The 22782-nt window shown below is 42.4% G+C and overlaps 1 protein-coding gene across 6 annotated transcripts in view; it reads left to right on the top strand.

The window, feature by feature from the left end:
* The window catches only part of KCNN2 (potassium calcium-activated channel subfamily N member 2), a 543720-nt gene that overhangs the window by 472985 nt on the left and 47953 nt on the right, over positions 1 to 22782 (top strand). The window lies entirely within an intron of this gene.

A 22782-nucleotide genomic window follows, 5' to 3' on the forward strand; every position in this document is an offset into this window, starting at 1 on the left:
CCTTTAAATCCATCAAAGTCTGCTTTATATATTTAGGTGCTCCTATATTAGGTGCATAGATATTTATAATAGTTATATCTTCCTGTTGGATTACTCCCTTTATCATTATGTAGTGGCCTTCTTTATCTCTTACTATATCCTTTGTTTTAAAGTCCAATTTGTCTGATATAAGTATTGCTACCCGAGCTTTTTTTTCATTTCCGTTTGCATGAAATGTTTTTTTCCATCCTTTTACCTTCAATCTATGTGTGTCTTTTGTTCTAAGTTGTGTCTCTTGTAGACAACATATGTATGGGTTCTGTTTTCTTATCCACGCAGCTACCCTATGTCTTTTGATTGGATCATTTAATCCATTTACATTTAAGGTTATTATTGATATGTAGTTGTTTACTGCCATCTTCTTCTTTAAAGGTGTATTCCTTTTTTGCTATATTCTTTTCCCACTTTGATCTGTTTACAACAGGCCCCTTAACATTTCCTGCAGCATTGGTTTGGTTATAATAAATTCCTTGAGTTGTTTTTTGTCTGGGAAGCTTTTTATTTCTCCTTCGATTTTAAATGTTAGCCTTGCTGGATAAAGTAGTCTTGGTTGTAGGTTCTTGTTCTGCATTACTTTGAATATTTCTTGCCATTCCCTTCTGGCCTCAAGTGTTTCTGTTGAGAAGTCTGATGTCATCCTTATGGGGGCTCCTTTGTAGGTGATAACTTTTTTTTCTCTTGCAGCTTTTAATATGTTCTCTTTATCGCTTAGCTTTGGTATTTTAATTATGATGTGTCTTGGTGTAGGTTTCTTTGGGTTTCTCTTTAATGGAGTCCTCTGTGCTTCTTGGACTTGTGAGAGTTTTTCTTACATTAATTTAGGGATCTTTTCAGCTATGATATGATTGAACAAAGTCTCTATCCCTTGTTCCTTTTCTTCTTCTTCAGGAACCCCTATGATGCGGATGTTATTTCTCTTCATGTTGTCACAGAACTCTCTAAGAGTTTCCTCTTACTTTTTGAGTCTCTTTTCTCTTTTCTTCTCTGCTTTCATGCCTTCATTCCAGTTGTTCTCTATCTCGCTGATTCGATCCTCTGCTCTATCTATCCTGTTTTTAATTCCTTCCATTGTGGTCTTTATTTCTGATATTGTATTTGTCATCTCTGACTGATTCTTTTTTATACTTGCTATTTCTTTATTTGGGTGTTCATAATGACCATCCATTCTTGTTCTAAGATCCCTAAGCATCCTTACAATCATTATTTTGAACTCCGCATCTGGAAGTTTGATTATTTCCATATCACTCAATTCATCTCTCGAAGGTGTCTCTTGTGGTTTCATTTGGATTGCACTTCTTTGTCTTCTCATTATCTGTTTTTGGGTGTTTTATTTGTAGAGTTTGTTGAGTCTAGGCTTGGTGTTGTCTTCCCCCAGTTTTCAGTTGTGTTATTTCTAGGTTATTTCTTGGGTTGGTATCAGATGTTATCTGTAATCCACTTTCGGATTTGGGCAGCTTTGAAGTCTTGATTTGTTTGTTTTCTTAACAGGTGATAGTCTTGTTTACTGATCTCAGCAGGGGGCTTCCTTGAAACTGTATCCAGGAATGCGGTGGGTGTAACCTGAGACTCTGAAGGCCTCTTTAGCCAGCTAATCTCACTGGGGGCAGTGTGTTTTCTCAGCTTCAGTAGGGGGAGGTGTATATCAGATCTCCATGGAGACCTGAGTTACTGCCCCTCCTCTCCACTTCTTGTTTTCAGCTGTGTCTTGTTGCGCTGATTGGAGCTGAATAGATGTCCGGAGATCTCTGATCCGGAAGCACTTCAGCTCTGTTTTGTGAAAGTTTCAGTCCCTCCCCCAGCTATGGCCGCCTCCAGCATGGATGAGTCAGCTTTTCTAGTTCGTTTCCTGCATTCCTTAGCCCCTCAGAGTCTGTCCCTCTCCCTGTCCTTTCCACTTGGGAGATAAGCTGGTCTTTTCAACACACCTCGCTCCCTGGTTGCCAGGCAAGTGTCTGTGAGCAGTATTTTCTGCTCTTTTCCCTGTGTGAGATCCCCTCTGGGCTCTCAGCCTCACCCCCCCCCCTCCGTTCCTGTAAGCAGAGGAGATTCAGGTGCTCCCTACCAGGATTGTTGTGGCTTCTTCTTTGCTCCTTGGTTTTTGAGAGCTGTTCTTGCAGTTCAGAGTTGGTTTTTCATGCTGATTTTTCCTAAATTGATTTGTATTCCAGTTTGGTGGTGAGAGCTTGGCGTCTGTGCATCTGCCTACTCTGCTGCCATCTTTTTCTCCAGAGCCCTTTGGTTTTCATTCTCCTGATGCTTTGTTTCTCTATCTTTTGGACTGACATTTACTGAAAGACTTGGCTGTAGACTTTTCATTTGGTAAAATGAAGACATGTAAACATGAAAGGAAAAAAGATGCAATGAACCATATATTTCAGCTTTCTAGTGTTATTCTCCTATTCTACAGATACTTTGAAACAATGCTGTCCAATAGGACTTCCTGCCATGATGGCACTGTTTTTTACCCCCACTGTTCAGTGTTAACCACTGTGCCATTTGTGATTACTGAGCTGTTGGAATGTAGCTAGCATTATTAAGGGAAAGATTTTTAAGTTTTATTGAATTTAAATTTAAGCAGTCACTTTCAGCTAGTGGATGCCATATTGGACAGCACAGACTTAGGAGTTTGTTTGTTAGCTGGTAAGTTTTTTAATGTCTATAAAATTGTGTATAGTTGCATGTGTTGTAGGAAAAGTTGAGCTTTTAAGTCTTTCATCCAAAGAAAGCTATCAAGAAGAAAACTTGGCACAAAAAGTATAGCATTGGTGTTAGATGTAGAATCTATAAGAATTCTCCAAGAGATAATTTGAACCATAAAAATTTGGTACACCAAATTAAATGGACTACTTCCCAGAACAATGGAAAAGCAGTCTAGGAATTGAAAAGAGTGTCTGCTAGAAAGAGGGAAAAAAGGGGACAGTGGGAGAGAGAGAAAGGAAGTGAGATATGGATGAATGTAGGAGTTATTTATTACAACTTTAGAAACTCTAATTGAGGTAGTATTACTGTACTGGCTGACTAATACAGTAGGGAACAGAAGCTTGTTTAATCTAGCTGCTTTCTGTAGTGAAGACTTAGGAGTTATGCTGAAATAAACACTGTTCTGCAAAATCTGTTAATGCCTATACAACAGATAACCCCCTCTCAGATTAAAGATAGAAAAAGCTGAAAGTAGAAAATAAAAGGTGTTAAATTTACAGATTTGGGCCCTGGCCGGTTGGCTCAGTATTAGAGCATTGGCCTGGTGTGTGGAAGTCCCAGGTCAAATTTCCAGTTAGGGCACACAGGAGAAGTGACCATCTGTTTCTCCAACCCTTTCTCCCTCCTTGTCTCTTCCCCTCCTGCAGCCATGGCTCAAATGGTTCAAGCAAGCTGGCTTTGGGCACTGAGAAGGGCTCCATGGCTCTGCCTCAGGCACTAAAGTAGCTCGGTTGCTGAGCAATGGAGTAGCAGCTCCAGATGGGCAGAGAATTGCTTGGTAGGGGGCTTACCAGGTGGATCCTGGTCAGGGTGCATGAGAAAGTCTGTCTCCTTGCCTCTTATTTTTTAAAAAAAATTACAGATTTGGAAACTACTGAAAGTCTTACACAATGCAAATCTGTGATAATGAACATGAATGATTTTTTTTAACTGTTTGTGTTCCTCTAGTATAATTTGAAATTAAAGAACCAACATTCTTGCAGGACTACGTTATGTAAGAGGGTTTCTGTCCTCCTAGGAAGGTGGCAAGTTGTGAGCGGAGGAGTGGGTGTGTTGAGCAGCAATACCTGGTAATGTTTGAGGAGTAAGACTGTCTGGTTAAGTAGTAAAATGTTTTCCTCTTCAAAGCTTTATTTCTCCATTTCTTTGTTTTTTATTAAACATTTATTTTTCTCTAGTTACATTTCTCTTGTTTATTTTCTCTTTCTAAAAGATGATCATTCAGTTTTGTGAGCATGGCAACATATTTTGACCAGTTAAGCGAAAACAAAACACAAAGCCCCACCTTACCTCAGTCAAGCTGTTAGTATATTTCATTTCACCTCTGCCTTCTTAGCCATTTCTAAAGCAACTATGCAGCTGTTCGGTGCCTTAGAGAAAGAAAACAGATTGCCAGCAATCTGCCTGATTTCAGTGTGTGGTCTGGGTGTGACAGTTCTGAACATATGACTTCAGGAGAACACACTTACTGTATTTACAGTTTAAAATGCAGTAGTACCACAATGGTACCATATAGGGAGGCCGACCGTCTTAGAGGTGGAGATGCTTAGCACCAGCCTGGGATGGAAAAACTACCTTTTGGACTAGTTCGCATTTCTCAATGTGGCTGGATGGAATATTGGCCAGATCGGTGGCATTTGGGAGGATTAAGATAGGAGAAAGTGTGAATTCCAGAGATGGGACATGGCATTATTAGAAAAATATTTCTGATGCATCTTTTGATGTGTTGGGAACAGGATAGAAAAAGGGCTTAACAGTTAGCATCCCTAATCTCACGACTCGCATTACAAAGAAGAAAGTTATCCAGAAGAGCTTTGGGACGGTTCCCGGGTGTTCCCAGTGGCTAGTTTAGCCTTGCCCACAATAGCAACAACAGACATGGTCTCTATGGTGTCTCCTCCTGTCCCATTCATTGGGAAAACTTGGTAATGTTTTTATGATTCAGAGATGTCCCGAGCATTTCGTCACTTTGCTTACTGGTCATCTTATCATAGTAATTGATCAAAAAGAAATTCTTCTCTGGTTCCTCCCCTTTGAGTTCTGGCTATTTTATTTTCCTGTCTGAAAACTGTTGCTCTTGTGAACTTGGCAATGAAAACTTCAAAGCCTCAGTCTTAAAGAGTGTGTGTGTGTGTGTGTGTGTGTGTGTGTGTGTGTGTGTGGACAACCTTGATGCTTTAGTGGGTTTGTTGGAAAAGCATGCTTGGTAGCTTTCTGTGCTGTCTTTGTAGAATAGAGTATAATTACAACATATTTTAAGTATAAAATTAACTTAAACATTATAGTGCATGTTTTTGAATGAATTTCAAAGAAATCAGAAGTATGTAAAGAAATCTGGAATTCCATATCAGCAATATGGTAAATTTGACATCCTGGTTACCTTTTACAAAACATCTAGAGGAGGTGGAGAAAAATGAAAATGCTGAACATGCAAGGAAGTCTGGGGACGTTCCACGTCCAGGTGCGTAGATGGCAGTAGGAGTGCAGGGATACACTGGCTCTCAGGCTCAGGTGCTCTGATGTTGGTCACCAAGAGGCTTAACGTTTTTAGGGGTTATTTTTTTAAAGGGAAAACGACAGAAAAGGATATAATTTATATTGGAACATGATACATAGCGCTGAACAGAAGATTTTGTAGCAACAGACACAGTCCTGAAGACTGGTGTTAAAGTACTGTCTGTTATATTGTATTCCATTCAGTTTTACTATAAAATGCTGGTCATGATGGTGGTGCTCAATCTTGCCTGTTCATTCAGGTCGCCCAGGAGCTATAAAAATACACATCGCTGATCCCATCCTCTGTGATTCTGATTTAATTGGTCTTGGGTTGTAGCCTGGGAATCAGGGTTTTAAAAGCTCCCTGGATGATTCTAATGGATAGCCAAGGTTGAGAACCACAGCACCAAATTGATTTCACTACTAATGGAACATGACAGTAGTTTGAAAAACACTGCTCTAAGGGAATATACCTTTAATGAAAGAGTAGACTAAATATAAAATTTCCCACCACAGAAGGAAACCAACCAAACAAACAAACAAAAAAATACATAGCTATCTCCCAGCCTGAGTGGTGTGTGTGTTTGATGGGGTTGGAAGTAGAAATAGGGCTACCTGAAGAATATATAACCACAGGCCTCCTCACACTTGTTTCTGAGTCTACTGTATATTACTACACATTGAGGCATCAATATTCCTGGGAGGTAGGTCCCTAGCAGAAGCAAACACATCCACCCAGGACCAGCAGGATATCGTTCCCCACATAAGACATAGCCTTTCTCCAATCAGCTAAGGCTACAAAATGCGTGAGCATACAAACTACCAATAGAGTAAGCAGAGTGAACATATACAGAAAAATGGGACACTGTGGTCCCAGGACTTTGAATATGGAGGACAGGAAAAAATATGTATCTAAACTGATTGAAGAAAGACCAAATGAAAAGCATAAAGCAAAAGCATACTATCAAAAGACAAAAAACAAAACAAGAAAAGAAAAACCTTTAAAAATACCTAAAAGGCATCTCAGTGTTAAGTGGCTACTTAGAGACAGCTAATTCAGAGAGAATTTGTAAACTGGAAGATAGAGCCAAAGAAATACTTCTTGAATGCTGGTTATTCTTTGTCTCTAGAAGTTGATGGGAGAAATCTGAATGAAAAGGTTTAAGTACTTCGAGTGAGACTTCCAGAAGAAGGGAATAATGAAAATGGGGTATGTAGCTTGGAATTTTCTTCATTTTTTAAAATTTTATTTATTCATTTTTAAAGAGAGAGGAGAGAGAGAAGGGAGGAGGAACAGGAAGCATCAACTCCCATATGTGCCTTGACCAGGCAAGTGCAGGGTTTTGAACCAGGGACCTCAGCAGGTCCCTGCTTTATCCACTGTGCCACCATAAGGCAGGCCTGGAACTTTTTTTAAATTGATGAGATGAAGCATCATATTCTGGAAGCCCAATATTCTCAAGCAAGATAAAGAAAAAGAAATCTACATGTAGTAAAATTAGAAAACATCAAGTAATAGATCTTAAATGGAAAGAGAAAAGATAAATTTGTCACAATGATTGTTATTTCTATATAGGTAGACATCCCAACTTAAAAAAACAACAAAACAAAAAAGAAACAGAAGCTGGAATACTGTGGCATATCTTTAGAATGCTGGACAAAGGTAAATGTCAATCTAGAATTCTGTACCTACCTAAATTTCATTTTAAAACAAGGTAAAAATTAAGACGTTATCAGATAATCAAAAAGTGAGGATATTTATCATCAGCAGATCCTCCCTAAAGGGACTTCTAAATGATATCTTTCCGAAAGATTAGATTTAAAGCCTTCTACAGGGCACATACCATACTGGGAGAAGGAGGCTTATTGACCTTAAATCTAAAGTCAAGTATGTCTTTTTGAAAATTATAAGGATAATAAGTAAAATAATAAAAACTAGAATATAAAACAGGCAAAAGAGGATTAAAAACTTTATGGTATGGAGGAAGCATATAGCAAATAGGGCAATTTGAAATTTCAAAGTAATATGTTAGAAACAAACCCATGAATTAATAATCACAATAAATGATATTAACTTTTTAATTCCACCTATATAAAGTTTATAAGAGATAATCTAAAACATAAATATATAAACAGGTTGAAAATAAAATATTGGGAAAAGATACAGTGTGCAAATACTAATCAAAAGAAGGTTGGTACAGTTTTGTTAATATTAAATAAAAGTCTTTAAGGCAAAAGCTTTATTAGGAGGTAAAGTTCACCAGAAACATAATAATTCTAAACTTGTCCATGTATATTGAATTCTATAACTTCAAAATTACATAAAATAGGACAATACAGAAATTATAACCAGCAATTTACACATGTACCATCATAGTGCAAGATTGATGAAACTCAACATTTAGTGGGGCATGTGAATACAAAGTTAGTATGGTGTACATATAATTTGTAAAGATTTAAATAACACAATTAACAAGCTTGAGCTAGTATACATATCTTGAATCGTATAGCCAGAAATTGGAGACTATACATTCCTTTCAAGCATTCATAGTTAGCTTTCAATAGTTGACCATATGTGATTCATGAAATGTCTCAGTGGATGTTATATAATTAGCATCAAGTATAGTCTGTGTCCTCGGACAACAGTGCAGAAAAGTTAGAAATCCAAATTCCAAAGGTAACTAAATCTAAATGTCACTAAACATTTAGTAAACTAAAAACATCCCTTATTAGTCTTTCTAATCCTTGACAATAACCACTATTATGTGAGCAAAAGCTCCGTGACAATCAAGCTTGTATTCTTCCAAACTATATATCAATATAGATTTTTTTCCAAAACATAAACAAGATCATTCTTATGATTACATCCATTTGTATTTTTTTTAACTCATCAGGCTATCACAGGTATGCTTCCATGGTAGTACATATAGGTGTCCTTCTGTAATAAGATTACTGATACAACCGTCTATTTAAATCATAAACTTTATAACAAAGGTACATGACCTTGGGCTTCCTCACTTTGCTCCCAGTGATTTATTATCCAATAGCTGTTCTTCTAGAATTCAATGGAGAAAGAATCAGGACTGTCAGTGAGTAGCCAAAAATATAGGTTTTATAGCTGTGATGTGTTTTATTCATAGAAAAAATAATAATTGGTGGGTTCAGTGAGAGCTTTCTTCCCTTTCATTAGACAATATTTTAGTGCAGCTCAAAATCCCATTTCTCCAATAGCTGAAAATTAGAAAGGGTAAGGAAGCTGCCAGAATGGGTAGGAATGGATATAACAGCAGTTAGCGACACCTGATAGTACGCAGTCAGAGAAACAAGTAAAGCAGTAAAAATGTCACTACAGGAGAAACCAGGCTAGCACATTTTCATTTGGGGACTTCCCTCCCCAGTGAAGGATCACTGTGACAGTCTAGAGTCAAATATATAGAGAGAAGGAAAAAATATCTCCTGTTCTACCTACTCAGGTTAGGAGGATGGGGTCATTTATATAGTGAACTTTTGGGGAGGAAAAAACATAAGCCATAAAAGTGGTTCGATGTAGAGAGTTGCCTGGTTATCTGGGATTAAATGATCAAATATTCACTATGTGAGTTAAACTTCGATAAGACCCTTCTCCAACTTGGACCTCAGCTTGCTGTCATTCAAAAGCTGGGCTTCTCAAGTGGGATACAGCTGTCTCCTTCCTGCCTTCTTTCAGCAAATCTTTGTTGAGCACCTGCTTGCTCTGCAGACCTTGCCAGGTGCTGCCAGGGCTGTTGGATGGTCGTTTAAAAAGACTGGGACCGGCCCTGGCTGGTTGGCTCAGCAGTAGAGCGTCGGCCTGGCGTGTGGGGGACCCGGGTTCGATTCTCTGCCAGGGCACACAGGAGAAGTGCCCATCTGCTTCTCCACCCCTCCCCCTCTCCTTCCTCTCTGTCTCTCTCTTCCCCTCCCACAGCAAGGCTCCATTGGAGCAAAGATGGCCAGGGCGCTGGGGATGGCTCCTTGGCCTCTGCCCCAGGTGCTAGAGTGGCTCTGGTCGCGGCAGAGCGACGCCCGGAAGGGGCAGAGCATCGCCCCTGGTGGGCGTGCCAGGTGGATCCCGGTCGGGCGCATGCGGGAGTCTGTCTGACTGTCTCTCCCCGTTTCCAGCTTCAGAAAAATACAATAAATAAATAAATAAAAAATAATAAATAAATAGAAAGAAAGAAAGAAAGAGAAAGAAAGAAAGAGAAAGAGAGAGAGAGAGAGAAAGAAAGAGAGAGAGAGAGAGAAAGAAAGAAAGAAAGAAAGAAAGAAAGAAAGAAAGAAAGAAAAGAAAGAAAAGAAAGAAAGAAAGAAAGAAAGAAAGAAAGAAAGAAAGAAAGAAAGAAAGAAAGAAAGAAAGAAAAGAAAAGAAAAGAAAAGAAAAGAAAAGAAAAGAAAAGAAAAGAAAAGAAAAGAAAGAAAGACTGGGACCATGGACTTGCCTCTAGAGTTCACAGACTAGCAGGATAGCTGGAAGACATTCACCAGTAACAATAGTGCACAGTAGAAGTAGATAAATGCCCAAGAGAGGAACATAAAATGCTGTGGTAGTATGAAGTACGTGTCATTTGAACAAGACCTTAAGAAGATGAAATGGAGTTGTGAACCGAGGGAGAGATGTGGGACAAGTTGAAGAGGGAACACACAAGTTGGTAGTTCTGTTTGAGAACACAGTGTGTCAAGGTAAGGTCAGAGGGCAGATTGGAACCTCATTCAGAGGACCCCAAATGCCAGCACCAGAGTGTTTTTAAGGGTTTTCTACAAGAGAATGCCTGATTAAATTCTTGAGAACGTGGGGGGGGGGGGTCTTTAATACATTGCTAACAGTTGATTTAAAATTTTTCTGCTTCAGTGGAAACCTTGTAGGTTATTTTCAGCATTTGGTCACATAATGTTCATTGTTCTCATGTAGAAAGAACGTTAGAATCATTAGGAGCTGCTTCATTGGGATTATGTAAGGAATGTCTTGCTTCCAGAGTCTAAATCGGATTGAAGAGTTAAAAAAGAACAAGAACACAAGGATCTCAAATTATCCATTGCATAAAATATTTAATTTCTTATGAATAAGTGGATTTCACTAAAATTATTTTTCTGTCCTCAAGGGCTCTCAGGAAAGCAGTTTAATGAAGGATACTGCTTTTAGCAGCTTTTAAAATTTTTATAGTAGAAATAATCTGTGAAGCCACATGAAACAGATCCAAGGTTAACAACTATTGAAAAACAGATCCAGTTGGCAAACTTCAGATTCACTCAGAAGGGGAAGCCTGAGTGTGTGATTGGAAGCAGAGACCTGGATTAGTTACGTCACCTCGAACATTCAGTTCACATTTCTAGTCCTTCATTTCTTTAGCTATTAAATAAAGAAGTTAAAACGAATGGCTTCTAAGATCCTATTATCAATTTATAAGTATAGGGAAATGAAACAATGACTATGCAGAGAAGAAATGTAAATCTGCTACTAGTATATTTGAATTTTCTTTCTCTAAACTAAAAGTGCAGCGGTAGAGCGTCGGCCTGGCGTGCGGGGGACCCGGGTTCGATTCCCGGCCAGGGCACATAGGAGAAGCACCCGTTTGCTTCTCCACCCCTGCCCCCCCCCTTCCTCTCTGTCTCTCTCTTCCCCTCCGGCAGCCAAGGCTCCATTGGAGCAAAGATGGCCCGGGCGCTGGGGATGGCTCCTTGGCCTCTGCCCCAGGCGCTAGAGTGGCTCTGGTTGCGGCAGAGCGACGCCCTGGAGGGGCAGAGCATCGCCCCCTGGTGGGCAGAGCTTTGCCCCTGGTGGGCGTGCCAGGTGGATCCTGGTCGGGCTCATGCGGGAGTCTGTCTGACTGTCTCTCCCCATTTCCAGCTTCAGAAAAATACAAAAAACAAAAACAAAAACAAAAAAAAAACAAACAAAAAAAAACCAACTAAAAGTGACAGAGAGTATTTTTTTTCTTAGTCTTTCTAGGATATCTCTCCATCATATGGGTACATCTTGTTTTATTTGAGTTATTTTGTTGCTTGACATTAATATTTGCTGCTGTGTTAGTAGTTCCCAGCCTTATCAACTTCTTCCCTTTCTGCAGATCCCTGTGTTACTGTCTTATAGATTTTGTAATCATTAGACCCTTTGGACCTGAGGCATGTTGCTGTTTATCTGTACACATATACATGCTAATAACTTGGGGTATTTAATACAGTTGTTTTAAAATGTGTTTGCTGTTTCTATCATATTGTCATATAATCTTTATGTTCATATATAGAAAGAATTTTTGAATCATTAGGTGCTGTTTCATTGGTATTAAGTGGGTCCCCAAACTACGGCCCGCGGGCCACATGCAGCCCCCTGAGGCCATTTATTTGGCCCCCTGCCGCACTTCCGAAAGGGGTACCTCTTTTATTGGTGGTCAGTGAGAGGTCACTCCGCATCCAGCGCAAAGTGCGGCATCGCTCACGTGCAGTACTACTTCCAGTGACGCGGGAAGCATGTCATATCACTTGTTACGGCTAGCAGTGACAAATATGGAACCAAACATTGACCATCTCATTAGCCAAAAGCAGGCCCATAGTTCCCATTGAAATATTGGACAGTTTGTTGATTTAAATTTACTTGTTCTTTATTTTAAATATTGTATTTGTCCTCGTTTTGTTTTTTTACTTTAAAATATGTGTAGTGTGCATAGGGATTTGTTCATAGTTTTTTTTTATAGTCCGACCCTCCCAACGGTCTGAGGGACAGTGATCTGGCCTCCTGTGTAAAAAGTTTGGGGACCCCTGGTATTAAGTAAGAAATATTCTAGAGTCAAAATAAAACTGAAGAATTAAAAAAGGAATAAAAACACAAGAATTACAAATTAGCAAATGCCTAAAATATATAGTATCCTACACATTGAGGAACTTGCTCTTTTTTATCTTGGAGAAAGGAGTTAATAATTGGAATTTATTTGGTGGGTTTGGAATTATTGAACTAAAACCAATATAAAATCCAGGTTTTTATAGAAGTCAATTTTTTTTAATTTGTTAAAGTTAAGACACATTAGCAATAAATAAATTATAACATCACAACACAAAATGGTAAAAACTTAAGTAAGAACATGAATATTAATATTATAAGTAATATATTTCTTACTATTTGACTACATGGCAGAAATACAGCTGTTTTAAGTCTTGTTTATCCTGTTTTTATGTCCCTATTTAAAGCAAATAACTTCCAAAATTAAATGTCTTTAGTGATTAAGCGTGTAGGATGTGAACTTCTTGTAATCTGTTATACAAACATTTGTTGGGCTCCTACTGGGAGCCAAGTATTCAACCAGTCAGTGGGCTTCAGGGGCAGTGCCCCCTTGGGTGCTCCATAACCAGCGAAAGAGACAAATAACAAAATAAAATTACAGTTGGACACAAATGCAGTGGTAGACATCTGGACTTGTGCCTAAGGAAAGCTTGGGACGCCTCTCAGATGTGTGGGTGCTGGAGATGGGGAGGAAAGTAAGGACAATCCGGAGCCAAGGGGAAGGAGCAGAGTTTGGCATGTAGCTGGTGATAGGAAGAAGCACCAGAAAAGATGGTTTGGGACCACATTATCAATGGCATTGGATATTCTGCTAAGGAGATAGGGCTTTTCTTTCTAAGCAGTGGGGAGCCATTGCACGTTCGATTTATGCTTTAGAAAGGTGACTCAGAGAACAGTGGACAAAGGAAGCAGAGGGATGGGCCTGAGACAAGACTGGGAGGCTGGTCAGTCATCTCCTGGAATAAGGTGGAAATGAGAATTCTTTACTTATTTACTCAGTTATAAATCTAGTTTTTGAGCATGTACCATGCAACAGCCATGGCACTATCCAGCAGTGGGCATTATAGCTTTGAAAAGACACAGTGTGCACCCCTCCGGCAGGTGGTGAGAACGCAGCAGGGGCTGATAACCGGTGCCAGGGGAGCACACAGGAGGGGGTGCCTGGCGCACTCCGAGGAGGGGGAGGGGTGAAAGTGCTAAGATGCGAATTCGAAGGTGGGATGCTGAGAACTAGAAGCCAGGCTAAAAGGGGGATTAAAGAATAAGAAGAAATGATAGTATGTGCAGAGGCCTGGAGGGGTAAGAACAACCTGTACCCCATGAATTGAAAGTGCTTCAGCTGGAGCTTAGAATGCAAGTTTGAGACAAGCAAGAATTAAGACCGGAATGGCTAGTGGAGTACAAGGCAAGGAGAAATGGCTCCATTTGGGAATGTTTGAAGTAGATGCCCCAGAATGTCATGGCTCCTTAATTTTAGGGATGGGTCAGAGTTAAAGGTGACACCAACTTGTCTGATTTGGAGTAGCTCGATGTCTGGAGGTACCCTTAACAGAGGAGAGGGCTATGGAGGGAGGACAGCTATGTGATGCATAAGTGACACTGATTGGAGACAGAGCACCATTGGTATGTTGGGGTGCTGCCATAAGCAGAGCCTCCCCAGAGCCCCGTGCATGCCCCGGCTGCCGTGGTGAACACCGAACTCCCTGTCTCTCCCTCCAGTCAGCGGTCTAGGACACAGACCTGCGGGAGCCCGCTGCTCTTTGTAGCTAACCCCCACAATGCCCCGGAATATTTTCCTCCTTGCACCCCACATTACACCAAGCACAGTGACTTACACAGTGTGAGTCTTCATTGTCTGTGAATTATGTTCTGTTTCTAAGCTGCCATTTCAAGGCCGCCAGGTGTTCTTGCCGGTCCTGGTCATTCTCGTGAAACAAAGGGAGAGGGTTCCTATGTTGTATCAGATCACAACTCTGACTTGCGGTAGTAACCTATATCGTATGTTCTATTACATACATCTATATGGTTTGGGAGTTTAAAAGCTATGCCCTGAGCAACACAGGGTTGGAAAAAAGAGGGTTTACAGTTGTTCATATGGAAAATAATATAATAATTAATAAGTAATAAAAGAATTAATTCATTGTTTAATGTACTCACAACCATAAACCTACTTTTGCCTCACCCTGTATATGAATTGACATCTGTCAAGTGATTACCAGATAATCATCCCTGGTATTAATAATGTGTGGTTATTAGCTGAGAATCCAATAAATCCCTAACATAATAGACACAAAAATGCCCACAACATATTTTATCTCCATTTAGTGACTGAGAAAAAAATATGTGGCAGTTTTTATGGAGCTCCCTCTTTCATTTCAGAAGTCAGCACTTTGATAAAGTGTTCAAGCTGCCTTTACATCAGTGAGAGACTTTATGAAAAATGTTGCTTTTCAGTAAAACATAAAAACTAAGAAACAAACATGTTAATTAAATCAAATGGAGCAAAAAGAAAGCCATTGTGGGCCGCATCGTTCTTCACACTGCTTCAAAACTGTGGCGATGTCGGAGCTAAGTGGCTGGATAAATAAAATGTTCATTCTCACCACAGAAACATCTGTTTTGAAATAATTTTGACATATATCAAAAGACACAGAGTAATAAAAGATTGTCTATGCACCCCTTTCCGTGACTTTTTTTTCTGTAGTTTGCTATCAATATACACATCACCAAACAAGTCACAAAATTATCTTCTAAATTCATGACTTTTTAGAGCCCAGTCTGTTAGATTTTGCAGTTGGATGCCGAGTGAGCCGAGTTTGAATACTGATAATGAGAGCAGCACTCTCGGATGATCAGGTTGTTTGGTTGGGAAAACTGCCAACCCAAAGGGCACCCGCTCTCACTACCTGCATATGAGTCTTGAGCACGAGCTGTGCCCAGTTATGGGCAGGGCTGTGGGAGGCAGGCCTGATGGGAAGAACGAGGGTGCGGGTGCGTGGCCTGCCTGTGGAGACTAAGATGTCCTTCACGCATTGTTGATGGCAGAACTGTTGGGCAGGGGTATTTGGCCTTCCCTGATGGCCCAGCACCTCGTACAGCTTGTCCACGGACTAGGGAAGCATTGCATGTTTGAGTGCAATACACAAATTAATTAAAATTCCACTTATTTCTTTAAAACATTTGTTTTTAACCTGGAAACGCTGAGGTTGCCGGTTCAAAACCCTGGGCTTGCCTGGTCAAGGCACATATGGGAGTTGATGCTTCTTGCTCCTCCTCCTTCTCTCTCTCTCTCTCTCCTCTCTATAATGAATAAATTAAAAAAATAAAAATAAATAAATAAAACATTTGTTTTTCCTGTACCTAAGAAGCATAACAACAAATAAGCCAACAAATGTTAATGAAGCGTCGAATAGCATGCATATATAGTCACAGGTCCTGGAAGTCAGGATATGCCTTGTTCTTCTTTATCCCGTTTCACTTTGGTGGAGAGAGGTTCAGAGTGGACGTTACGGCTGAATTAAAGTAGCGGTGTTGTTAAGGCGGGACTACATGAGTTCTGGGACTCTCCTGCCCTGGTCTTCATGCTAGCTAGTTTCTGTGCACACATGACAGCCAGTCATCTCATCTGGCGTTTTAATTTTAATTTTAAGTTAGCTAAAATGAAATAAAATTTAAAGCTCCACCTTTGTACTAGCCATATTTCAAATGCTCAGATAGGCACATGTGTCTATAGATTAGTGAATTCAACAGCACAAGACTTAAAACATTTTCAAAATTTTTTCAGAAAGTTCTTTTGGACAGTACTGTAATGAAGTTCCTACTTCCTATTCTAATGGGTGTTTTCAAGTCAGATATTTCCTGTAAGCTGCCTCAAAGCCTATCTAGAACACATACAAATAATTTAGCCCTGGAAATTTGTACCCTGGTGTTTACCAAGCTTTGCACATGCTAATCGTTAGCCTGATTTGGTAGATGGAGGGGAAAGGTAGGATGGGTCCTGCTTGTTGACCTTGACCTGCATTGCTAGCTAACCCTTCATCTAAGTTAACCACAGAGGGACTTTGTGCTTTTAGATCCAGCTGTTGCATTTGGCTAAGGGTTTGACTGCTTTAATCCTAATTTTGTCATTTTAATAAAAAGCAGTTTCTGGGCTTGGAGGGTTCAGATTTGGTTAGTACAGTTGAACAGGAATAGAATATTTAATAGGATTTATCGGTATGACATTGGCTCACAAAATTATATAGGTTTCAAATGTACAACTTAACAAACTCCATCGGCCCACCTTATTGTGTGCCCTCTGCCCTTACAACATCTCTTTCGGTCCCCATTTTTCCCACCTCTCTCACCTCTACCTCCTTTCCCTTTGGCCTTCACCACACTGGTGACTGTATGTATTTATATATGTGTGTGTATACATACATATGTGTAATGTATGTGTGTGTATACACATACACATAAATGTTTTTTGGCTAATCCCGAATAGAATTTAAGGTGATCATATCATTGCCATGCGGTTGGACTGAAGAGATAACTGGCAGGCGTTGCACAACTACACTTAAGCTCACAGGTTTGTCTGACTTTTGTAATTCTGATCCTGGATGGCTTTGGGTTGCCTGCAAACAGCTGAAGTGCAGGGGTCATTGTGCACCCAGGCTTCCCTTTGCAGTATTCTTTTATATTGGTTCCTGAATTCTCTGTGTAACAGAGTTACTCGAACCAAATTGACAAGCTAACGTTACGATTCTTTGGGGGCAAACGCCTCTGTATTTGGCGTCAGCCATCATTTTGCCAGTGCACTTTGGTGAGCTGAGTACTAGCTCATCTTACGAAGAATGCAACTGTCCACCTTGCTCCTCCAGGTGATACTCTTTCAGCCAGGAAATGTTTTTGATAACCATTTTATATTCCTAAAATCTATTTATATTAGGAATATAAATACTATAAATAATTATATTAAAATATACTTTTGAGTTATTTTTCTGTTCTCATTGTTCTTTTCCCAGATGAGTTGGAACCTTTAGTCAGAACTAGTGAAAGCTATGCAGTCTATATATTTGTGCATGATGCTCTTCAGTGAGGCTGATTTCTTATTGTTTTAAGTTGTCAGTATGCTGGCTAGAGTCAAAGCGTTTTGAGTTTTCATGGTTTATATAGTGGTTTTTCTCCTATAATTATTTACATTTTTCAAACTTTTATTTGCAGGAATTTTAACTGTTTAATTCCTCTTTTTCATTGCTTTCAGCCTCTGTTTTTTTGTTATCCTTCATTCTTTTCTATTTTTCTGCTTGCATAAAAATTACTTTTTACATTTAACAAAACATACTGTTTCAATTGCAGTTCAGTTTGATTGTTCCTGTTCTGGGGACTCTACATGGCGGGGGGTCGACAGGCCCTTGGAGGCTGGCTGGGTTCTGTCCCCCCTCGTGTTCCTCCTCCCTGAGCCTGGACCTGTGCTTCAGCTCAGGATGTGATGTGTGGTGTTGCAGTCTATATTTTAGCTGCCCATGCTGAGTCAAGCAAGGTGCAATTAGTTAGACTAATTTTTAACATTGGAGTGGGAAATTTAACTGGTAAACCTTGAAAATGACCTTCGCAGACAGTGTGTGGTCCTTGTCCTCAGCCTTGCTAGAGTCACCCTCAGTACAGTGTCCCCGGGAGCTGTCTCTACACTACTGTTTTCTGACTCTGCTTCTTCCTCTCCGAGGAATAAAGTTAATGACATTCAGGAATGTTTTGATTCTCTAGAAGCATAGCCTGGAACTGGGAAGTGTTGGAGAATAAGATTTCTAGGTAGGAATTTCCATTTGCTGCATTTTGAAAATTAAAAATTTAGAATTCATTTATAATTGCCTACTGTTGATTTGGCACCTTGGAGCTGGGTTGGTTTGGATCATCAGGGCGTATTCTTTTTCAGCTGACTGAAGCCCTGCACAGGAGCCTGTCCATTGTTTCTCAGAAATACATGATAGGTACTAGACACAGAAGTGTGCCTTCCTCCCCCAACCTGCCCCCCAACGATGGAGGTGCTGGTGTTGGTGGGACGAAGGGCCCGAGGAGGCAGTGGAGCAGAATGGCATAGAGAGGTTGCAAGCTTGTTTGTTTGTTTGTTTGGACTTCTTGTTGCTGAAATCTTTTTTTCTTCCTACTCACCTTACTGTGTGGACTGAAGCAGCCTCACCTACCTCACCACCCTCACTCCCTCACCCTCCACACCCTCTCACCTCCCTCACCCCCCTCACCCCTCACTCCCTCACCCCCCACATCCCCTCACCCCCCACACCCTCTCACCCTCCTCACCCCTCACTCCCTCACCCCCCTCACCCCTCACCCCCCTCACCCTCTCACCCCCCTCACCCCCCTCACTCCCTCACCTCCCACACCCTCACTCCTTCACCCTCCACACCCTCTCAGCCCCCTCACCCCCCACACCCTCTCACCTCCCTCACCCCCCTCACTCCCTCACCCCCCACATCCCCTCACCCCCCACACCCTCTCACCCCCCTCACCCCTCACTCCCTCACCCCCCACACCCTCACTCCCTCACCCTCCACACCCTCTCAGCCCCCTCACCCCCCACACCCTCTCACCTCCCTCACCCCCCTCACTCCCTCACCCCCCACATCCCCTCACCCCCCACACCCTCTCACCCCCCTCACCCCTCACTCCCTCACCCCCCACACCCTCTCACCTCCCTCACCCCCCTCACTCCCTCACCCCCCACATCCCCTCACCCCCCACACCCTCTCACCCTCCTCACCCCTCACTCCCTCACCCCCCTCACCCCTCACCCCCCTCACTCCCTCACCCCCCTCACCCCTCACTCCCTCACCCCCTCACCCCTCACTCCCTCACCCCCCTCACCCCTCACCCCCCTCACCCCTCACCCCCCTCACCCCTCACTCCCTCACCCCCCTCACCCCTCACCCCCCTCACTCCCTCACCCCCCACACCCTCTCAGCCCCCTCACCCCCCTCACCCTCTCACCCCCCTCACCCCTCACTCCCTCACCCCTCCCTCACCCCCCTCACTCCCTCACCCCTCACTCCCTCACCCTCCACACCCCCTCACCCCCCACACCCTCTCACCACCCTCACCCCCCTTACTCCCTCACCCCCCTCACCCCTCACCCCCCTCACCCCTCACCCCCCTCACCCCTCACTCCCTCACCCCCCTCACCCCTCACCCCCCTCACTCCTCACCCCCCTCACCCCTCACTCCCTCACCCCCCTCACCCCTCACCCCCCTCACCCCTCACTCCCTCACCCCCCTCACCCCTCACCCCCCACACCCTCTCAGCCCCCTCACCCCCCTCACCCTCTCACCCCCCTCACCCCTCACTCCCTCACCCCTCCCTCACCCCCCTCACTCCCTCACCCCTCACTCCCTCACCCTCCACACCCCCTCACCCCCCCACACCCTCTCACCACCCTCACCCCCCTTACTCCCTCACCCCCTCACCCCCTCATCTCCTCATTCCCTCACCCACCTTACCCTCTCACCCCCCTCACCCCTCACTCCCTCACCCTCCACACCCCCTCACCCCCCACACCCTCTCATCCCCCTCACCCCTCACCCACTCACCCCCCTCATCCCCTCATCCCCTCACCCCCTTCATCCCCTCACCCCCTCACCCCCTTCATCCCCTCATCCCCCTCACCCCCCTCACCCCTCACTCCCTCACCCCTCACTCTCTCACCCCCTTCATCCCCTCACCCCCTTCATCCCCTCACCCCCCTCATCCCCCTCATCCCCTTTACTCCCTCAACCGCCTCACCTCCCTTACCCCCTCAACCCCCTCACTTCCTCAACTCCCTCATCCCCTCACCCCCCTCATCTCCTCACCCCTCACCCCCACACCCCCCTCACGCCCTTCACCCTGCAGTGAAGCTGCTCTGCCCAGGGAGCTCCTGACTCACCCCCTCCTTGCCCTCCTTCCTTCCTGCAGCCCTTTTTGCTCTTTTACATTTAGAGGTACTAGTCACTGTGCTCATTGACAGTGAGTGACAAAGGAATGCGGGGCGGGTGGAGAAGAGTGAAATTAAAAGCTGCTTGTGCTCAGAAAAGCCCTAACGTGTGCCACCTCATCTGTTAGCAGGAGAACACACCAGCAAAAGGAATGACTTGACCTTGTCTACTTTTACACGGACAGAGAAGGATCTGGTCAGTGGAGAACGCACAGACAAGAACAGACGAGGCAGCGTCTGGGTAGAGTTCATCCGCTTGGTGCTCCTGTGTGTGCCCGGATGACTCTCTAGTTAGGAGAAAGGAAGGTTCAGACGCTTAGACTCGCTGCCTTGTGTCACTAGGGAATTAAGAGTTGGGTCAGTGCCTCTGAATTCAGAGCAGTCCTTCTCTGACTGCATCTCAGAGTAAGTAAAAAGACCCTGACTTTTAAAAACTGGTTCAATTCCGACATGGCCTAGTTAGGAAAATCCACAGGGAAAAAAATTTTTTTTCTTACAGATTTAGAAAATAAAGCCTGGTCTTTGGTCTAAAGACTCTCAGGGAGGTGAAATATGGAGCTAGGCTGCCACCTCAGATTATGTGAGATTGGGTCTAGCATCCAGATAAATGCACACACAAGTGCATGCACGCCTCGGGGGATGTCCCTAAGAGGGCAGCTGGGTGCCCAGGTTTGTTTGTATCAGCAGTGACTCCTTTTGTCCACGTGGAGCAACACCCGCCTCCAGGACGCCCAGGAGGGGGCTTTCACTTGAAGGTATTCCCAGCAGTGTCCCTCACAGCCCTGACTGGCTCTGGCAAGCCAAACACAGCTGACAGCCTTGGATAAAAACTGGTATAGCACTGCCACCTAGTGACTGCTGGCCGCACTGCTCTTGATGGCCTCCCAGAAGGGACTTGAATCTGTCTGCTTACTGCCACCCTTGTGGAAAATCATGGTGGGTAAGCATTTAATCATGTGGGTAAGTTTTACTAGTTAGCTTCTAAGACCCTAGCCCATCGGGCAGTAAAGACGCTCTGTCTATAATCAGCAGAGCCTGGCACGCAGTTGACATGAACTATATTAAGTGGTTTTGAAAAACTGACTTCTCAGTGAGAGAATTTTAAACTCTGGCTGAGCATGACTGCATCTTTGTCTCCTGGTCTTCCACCTTCCCCTTGGAGGAGCTCACAGGATGTGCAAGGTGTCGGCACACAGCAGGAGCTGAAGGAATGGAGGATGCCCCAGAAAATTAAAATAAATACTGGTTAGGAAGTTAGTAAAGGAACAGAAGGGAAGAGAAACTTGCTCAGAAATGCTAGTCCTAGCTGTAACATTGCTCTGAAAGTGGATATTTCTTTTATTGCCTGGGGCATTGCAAGGGCTTGAGAAGATAATTTGTCCCATTTTCCAAGTTTTTTAGTGTCACTGCTCTCCAGATTTCCTGATGGCCATTGCAGAGTTCCAGCTTCCCTGAAACTCTAGACTGGGGGTTCTCAGTGCAGTAGTACTAGCCATCAGGGCCATTGTGTAAATGTGTGAAGGTTTTATTGCCTGTCACTGGGTGGGGCCAGGGACACTGTATTCTGTCCTGCACGGGACATCCACACTCAACAAAAAACTGTTCTGCATCCCACTTGACCTTGGACTGACCTCCTGGACATTCTGTATACTACAGTCATTATAATTTTCTTAGTTTAAACATAAACCCAATTTAAATATAAACAAAATATTTTCGCTCAGTAATAATATACACTTAATTTTGACATAATGCTGTAACATATAGTGTGTAAATTGAAGGAAAACTCTCATTTGTTTTACTTGTGATTTGAGCATAAGGTTTCCCCATCTCGTAAAAAATGTCAGCTCTGACAGTACCCCTGTGACATTTGAATTTCCAGATGACACACAGCCATCACACTAAATTTCATTCCAGTGCTTTTACACGTAGGTGCAAACCACTGAGCACTTCTTATGTCTTCCAGGTTAGCTTTGCCTGAGTATTTAGATACTGAGATGCATGACTTACTGTAAATTACTTCTATTTTACATCTCTAAATTACAGTTAAGGTAGTTTATTGATTTTTGTTTTATAAAACATGTAGGTAGAGAAGTTATATTATCTGAATTTCATTTCAAAATACTAAAAGAGGACATTGGGTCTACTAGCATTGGTACCCACTGATTAAATGGAGTTTTCCATTCAAGGGAATCTCTCATGGTGGATACCGATACCCTGGGGTCTTTCTCTATCTCACTTTTAGGAACCAGACTTATTACCAAGGCTTTCCGACCTGAAAGTTTTCTCCTAAACCCAGACATAGTTCTCTAAACCTTGCTATGAAGGAGAGCCTACATGCTGATAAGACTTTTCAGATCTGTGTAGAGTATGTTAATATGATAACGTTGTGTTTTTTTATAAAGACTTTTTGTTGTTGGATTCATTTGGGTTTTTAGTTTTATTTTTATAAAGTATTTCTTAAAATTCTTTCTAATTCAGTTACAGTTGACATAAAATATTATATTGGTTCTGATGTACCATATAGTGATCACTTACATAACTTATAAAGTGATTACCCAATAAAAGTCTAGTACCATATGACACCATACATGTTATTATATTGCTTTTTATTATACTTCCTATGCAGTATTTTACATCCCTGTGACTATTTTCATAACTGGCAATCTGTAATTCTTAATCACTTTTCCTTTCTCATCCAGCACTCCAACCACTCTCTCAATTAATGTTTTTGATTTCCTCAAATAAATACCCAGAAATGGGTTAGCTTGGTCCATGATAGTTCCATTTTTAAGG

Source organism: Saccopteryx leptura, chromosome 4, assembly GCF_036850995.1.
Source record: "Saccopteryx leptura isolate mSacLep1 chromosome 4, mSacLep1_pri_phased_curated, whole genome shotgun sequence".
In the NCBI taxonomy this organism is placed as follows: Eukaryota; Metazoa; Chordata; class Mammalia; order Chiroptera; family Emballonuridae; genus Saccopteryx; species Saccopteryx leptura.